The sequence below is a fragment of the Phaseolus vulgaris genome, chromosome 1 (assembly GCF_000499845.2).
Source record: "Phaseolus vulgaris cultivar G19833 chromosome 1, P. vulgaris v2.0, whole genome shotgun sequence".
NCBI lineage: Eukaryota > Viridiplantae > Streptophyta > Magnoliopsida > Fabales > Fabaceae > Phaseolus > Phaseolus vulgaris.
Window position 1 is genome coordinate 1139871 of NC_023759.2, and position 5015 is coordinate 1144885.

At 35.0% G+C, this 5015-nt stretch overlaps 1 long non-coding RNA gene across 1 annotated transcript; it reads right to left on the reverse strand.

Annotated features, from left to right (window-relative positions):
- Positions 1 to 1574: 1574 nt before the first annotated feature.
- On the reverse strand, positions 1575 to 4733 carry LOC137816418 (uncharacterized). Its single transcript, XR_011081798.1, has 3 exons — positions 4357 to 4733; positions 2499 to 4249; positions 1575 to 2130 (listed from the first exon to the last, which is right to left on the reverse strand). It is a non-coding gene; the product is annotated as an uncharacterized lncRNA (long non-coding RNA).
- Positions 4734 to 5015: the final 282 nt, after the last annotated feature.

Here is a 5015-nt window from a genome sequence, read left to right on the forward strand (position 1 = left end):
TTTTTTTTTGTATAAAAATCTCAACTTGCTTTTAAAGGCATAGATAGAGAAAAGGTCAATATTTTAAACTGCTATGGACAACTTGTTCTCTTACTTTTTAGCAACTTTTCCTTATATTTCCACAGAAATAGCATGGAGAGTTCATATTCCAACTGCTCCACCATATCAAAAAGGAACTTCATTCATCACCATTCTTAAGACTATTCATCACCCAAAAGAAAAAATAATGTTACTTATCTATAAAGACAAATGTTGTTATTGTGATAATGTTATGTATTCGAAATTTCAAATGCATTGTAAATAAATTGAAAACAAAGGCCTATACATTTAGGCCTTCTTGTGTTTAAAATTAAAAAAAAAAATTGTCAAAGAAAATGTTTATCTTCAGCTGGATATCTTTAAAGAACGTAAAGTGTGTGTTTATAGATGAAGAACAGCAGAAAGCCATCGTCAACAGTACAGTGCCATCGTCAATCAAAAGCCCACACACTTTCCACAGACGCATCAGTCGCCAAACCCTTCACCATCTGCATACTTAACAGAACAGACCAAAAGAATAATTATTATAAAACAGAACATACGAATTGTTCTTAGTATGAATATTAAGAAAACAGAACATACAAATTGTTCTTAGAATGAATATCTCAATATCTTATTTGTTCAGATTTTCTACTAATGCAATATGAACTGCTAAATGGACTTCATTAATTTTCTACCACAAGAATTCTCAACACCCAATTCAATTTATTAACCATATGCAAAACTTTATTCTACGGACCTATCCCATGAATGAACACACACAACTTATTTTGTTCTAAAAAAGGCGATTAAACTTTAATGTGACATGAGTAGGCGGATCCAGGTGGAGTCGAACCACCAGCCTCCCATATGCAACAGCATTTGGGCGCTCATTCCAATTCGAGCTCGAGGATCCATCGTAACCTTGAGAAGTATCAAAACAAAATATTGTAACTAACTACTTGAATAGTTCATGAATATAAAACAAATCAAGGATTTCCAATATGAATAAAAACCACTAGTAACTAGTAAATGAAGGAGGAAAAAAATGAAAAGGAAAGAGCACTAGTAACTACTTAATATAAATAACAAACCACTTCGATAAAACTTATGTACTATAGTAATTTGAACCATAGACTAGTAAAGCACGTAACACGTAAACATTAAACCCAAAATTTGAGGAACCGAAAATCCAACCACGAACAACTTCAATATTTCAGAACCAATTTTTGCTTGGGAAAAATCTTGGAAGTGGATTTTCTCTAAAAGGCCGTGTTTTTTAAGTGCTATACCATCTTCGGCCATTACTTTAGACAACGAAACATTGAACAGTAAATTACTATATGAATATTCAATGTTGATTATAGAAAGTTCACAACATTGTGCATATGTTCCTCCCTGAGAATTAATTAGTATTTATTGAAACGGAATGTTCAATCCATTAACATAAAAGGCAAGAGGATCAAACTATATTCCACAACATCTGATTCGCAAAATATAATTACGAAACCGAATACTGAGAACCAATTATAAACCAACATGTTTGGAAACAAGGGTAGTAAAAACCAAAACTAACAATAAGTAGCGGGGTAATGATGGATGATGGTACTAGTCAGCCTGCAACGGCCAAACGGCACCAAAATACCTACATGAAAACATTTACAAAAATACACTGAAAAATGTTCACAGTTAAGAGTAGGGTAGAAAACAAACCAGAGACAAATATTTTTTTCCAAGAACTACAGAACAACGACGAAAATTTTCAATAGCAATGACCAAGGCTATGAGAAGTTGAAAACAACCACCAACTTCAGGAATACGTCAACAGTACACAGATCGCCGAACAAGTTGATAACAACCACCAACTTCAGGAATACGTCAACAGTATACAGATAGTCGAACATGTCGCTGAATATACAGACATGACCGTTAACGTATATGTTACATGACCGGACATAAAACAATCGTTTGATTTTAATGCACCGTTGTTTATCGTTCATCCAGCATCGTTTGACGTTGAAGCACCAAAGTCAAATCTCTTGATAAATAGCCAGGAAGTTTCCTATCAGTAAATCAATATTTTCATCGAACGAATGAGGATTAACAATTATCCTGCAAATAGAGCATAAATTATGTCAGAAATGCAAATTCACACACCAATAAGGATTAAATCAATATCAATATAAGCATACAACTACAACCTATAAGAGTATAAATCATTAATCATTAATCATATGCTATAAATGAGGTAACAATTAAATACTGAATTATCTAATTCTGTGACAATCCCAAACAAACATCCACGTCATGAACTAAAACTAACCATTTATACAATACAATCAAATAAACAAAATGCAAAATTGCAATGCAAGCCTACTTCTAAATTCCAACAAGAGAATTCAGGGAGAGTAATTAGAATAAATTTAACTATATCCATTCTTATAAGATGTCATAATCTTTCGAGATCAACACCAATTTACCTATAAAGTATGAAGGTCCTTCCTTGATAAGCTGAAACAGAAGAACGCGTTCTTTCATCCTATGCATATCAGACTTCTTTTTCAGATTATATCTAAACTCAAAAGGAACATTTAACGCCACAGCCGCACAGTGTTTGACAAAGGCCAAGATTGATGCTGATCCAAAGCAGAATACTGCAGATACAAGGAACCTTAAAACTACACTAGGTACAGCTATTTACAGCAATCTGTAATCACTGCCTTATGTACCACGGCAGATTATAAAGTACATCAAAATCCCAAGTATCCTAATATTAGCTCCATAATACAGTTGCATCAAGACATTAACTGTTTTTATAGAAGAAAACTTGTAACTTAAAAGATCAAGGATTTAGGGATCCAGAAAGATAGGGACAAAACAATAAGACAATAAAGTTTGAAACAGTGAGATTATATTCTGCATCTGATACGATGGGATTAGTTGATGTGCATATTATTTTATTGAAAATCCGAAGGCACCTTGATTCAATTCTTGAACAAGTTATAAATTGTTGAACTAGCTGATATGCATGAACGCTCGACAAAGAATAGAAACATTTGCACATTACTTTATTGTAAATCAAAAACCACTTTGATTCAATTGTTGAACAATATATAAATTTGGAACGAATATTAAAAATGAGTATATGCTTCAGTTTTATAAATTGCCTTTAATCAATCAAGTTAAAGTTTAAAAAACCACAGAACTGTACAAGATGCAAGTTCCTTTGCTCAAATCTCCTTCGAGACATTTTATAAATTCCTTATAGGCATTAATTTATTGGAAGCCCCCTTCAAATAAATTCTATTCACCAAATGGCAGTGTTCATATGTATAAACAAATCATTTATTTTCGAGGTTGTAAAACATACTCTCAACAAATAGGTAAAAATATGCAGAAATTGTAGCATTGCCTCTCCTTTTAATTACGATTTAATAAAACCAGACTATGATTGCATGCAAGGAATAATGTTAATTATATATTGCAAAATTGAATGCGTAAATTCATACATAACGAAATTAAAATAAATTAAAGTGTGCGTTCAGCACTATGTACCTTGCAAGTAGCCAATTGTTTTGTCATTTTGTCGAGCCGTTACGCGGAGATCGAACCAGAATAAATATAAATAATAAAAAAAAAAACAGAGGGCGGAGAAGAGAGACTAAGGAAGAGGAAAAGGGGAGGGGGAAAACACAACACAATAGGGAGAGGCAAAAGAATCGGGGCAAAAAAAATTGAAAACAAACCCCGATGCCTACCCTCCCCCCGCAAACAAAATTATAACCATTGTATTAACACTTTTCGGACCTGCCATGCAAGCGCACCTGACAGGGCAAAGGTCCATTAACAAGAGCTAACATCAGAACAACTGCCTTACACACACCTCACGCAACCTTACCTCCAATCATATCAAACAGATCCCACAACCACATAAAATATATCTCCTAATCGATTTTACCAATACAACCTGTCCCGAGATCTTGTAGGTTGGTTTCGCGTCCGATACCTGACCAGGCCAGGATGACTTCTTATGAAGAACCCCGATCAGTATCTTACCTGCTTCCAAGAATTCGGGCACAAAACCGATTCAGGAGGATTGGATCGGTCGTCGGTTATCCAGAAGTCCCGCCACCAAAAAGTAGACAACGAATCTCGCAACGGCGTGTGAATCTTTCGATATGTGACCATCACCGTCCAGAAAAGCCACGATCAGCAACGGCGTCACCGAAACCTAACAACACAAAACCACAACCGATTAAAATCAACTGAAAATTCGCACAGGTACATCTGATCTAAATTACCTAATGAAATTAACAGCCGAATTAAACGATTTCTTGCCTGTGTAAAACCAATCTCCTTCGCCTCCGTCGAAATTGAAACGACAGAACCTGCACTTGAAGAACCCTAAAAACCAGAAGAAGTTTCGATCGGCCATACAAGAACGAAGAAGTTGACTTTGGGCGATGAAAACGAGGGTTTGATGAGTCACGCAAGAGACGCCGAGTGAAACTCACGTGGACGACGGAATGGAAAGATGAAGCGTTGGGGTCGTTTTATATAGAAGAATCTGGAGATGATCAACGGCTGTGATTGATTGGGAACGGATTAATCCAATGGTTCGGATTAGATGAGTTGGTTGCGCTAAATAAAAGAAATGCCGAATCGACCGGTGTTGTTGGTTTGGTTGGGTAAGGTATTTGCGGTCACAAAGAAAAGAAGGTTCTGGATGACGTAGATATTCTTGCATGACACGTTTTTTATGTGTCAGTTTTGAAATTCATAATTGGGTCGTTTTGGAGACATTGTCCATGGGCCGAATCTGTTTCTTGGCCCATAGACAGGGTTTTTGATAAGTACAGTTGTAGAATTTTCTAGAGTTTCATATATGAGAGAATATTCTAAGCAAATATTAATAACTATTTTAATGCATATTATTGTGACGAATATATTAACCTTCTCTATTTGATATTGTATAAACGAAAATTAATTAGTTTTAA